The sequence below is a fragment of the Mesitornis unicolor genome, unplaced genomic scaffold, assembly GCF_000695765.1.
Source record: "Mesitornis unicolor isolate BGI_N332 unplaced genomic scaffold, ASM69576v1 scaffold26394, whole genome shotgun sequence".
Lineage (NCBI taxonomy): Eukaryota > Metazoa > Chordata > Aves > Mesitornithiformes > Mesitornithidae > Mesitornis > Mesitornis unicolor.
Window position 1 is genome coordinate 10574 of NW_010182476.1, and position 1254 is coordinate 11827.

Below are 1254 nucleotides of genomic sequence, written 5' to 3' on the forward strand. Positions count from 1 at the left end.
GCTGTGAGGGCCAGGCCCCAGCAGAGGAGCTGGATCTGTCCCTGCTGTCACCTCATGGAGTGTCTTGCTCCCCTGCTGCCCCCACACAGGGCTCTGTGATCCCCAAGCCTCTGCGAGATGATTTTTGGAAGCTTGTTGGGATTTTTTTTCTGTGTTTTCCTTCTTCTCAGATGGTTTTGGGGGTTTTTGGTGGTGTTTTTTTTGCATCCACTCTGCCTGTACTCAGGTCCCACCGTGACAGCCCCCCAAAAGCCAGCGCCGTGACTTGGGAACCCCAAACACCTTGACTCCTCCTTCCTTTCCCCTTCCCCTCCTTGGGGCAGGCACTGGGGCCGCAGCATCTCCCCCAGGGCAAACCCAGGACGGGACACCCCAGATCTGGGGCATGAGGGAGGCTGTGCTTGCTGGCTCAGCAAGCCATGGAGGTGCTGGTTGTTACGGTTTTTGCCTCTTAAATAAAGTGGGAGATGGGGAACAGGGTCAGTTTATAAAGATTTAGGATGTTTGGTACTGGGTTTTGGAGGAGGAGGAAGCGCATGAAGCGTTTTGTTGGTGCAATTATTTTTTTTTTAATTCGATATTTAAATCTCAATTTAAAAAAATATATTAAATTTGCTATTTTCTTCATGGAAAGAATAAATAAATAAATAAATGGCACTTTACATTTCCAGGCCTTTTTTCTTCTTGGTTGTGCCCAAAGCAGCTTTGACCCCTGCAGAGCCCAAAATCCCGGTGAGTCTGCCCAGGCTGGGAGTGAGGTCACTGGCGGTGCTTGGGGACACGGCCACGCCGGTGGCTCTGGCCGTGCTGTGCGGGTGGCTCTCGCTGCCCATCGGCTGCCTCCAGCGGAAACCGGCGATATCGGAATTATCCCGGCACAAGGCAGCTCCAGCTGTGGGGTCTGAGGCCGGTGCGATGCCCAAAATCCTGCCTGGGATCGGCTCTGAAATATTCGGGGTGAAATATTTGACTCTGTGGTGAAATATTTGCGGCTTTAAAATATTTTCTTTTTTTTAGGGGAAAAGAAGCAGGTAAAGGTGAAGCTGGGCTCTGCCAGCCCAGGTAAACTCTAAATCAGGCCCAGAATTGAAAAGTAACTTGATTTTGCAGACTTTCTGTGCATGGGCAATGCCAGGAAGATGATGCTGGGCCCCGACCTCATGCTGTCCCCCTCCCCCCATCGGGTCCCTGGTGGCACTTTGGGGGGGTCCTGGTTTTGCTGCTTGTGCTGGGGGAGGGTCTAGGTTGTCCCAC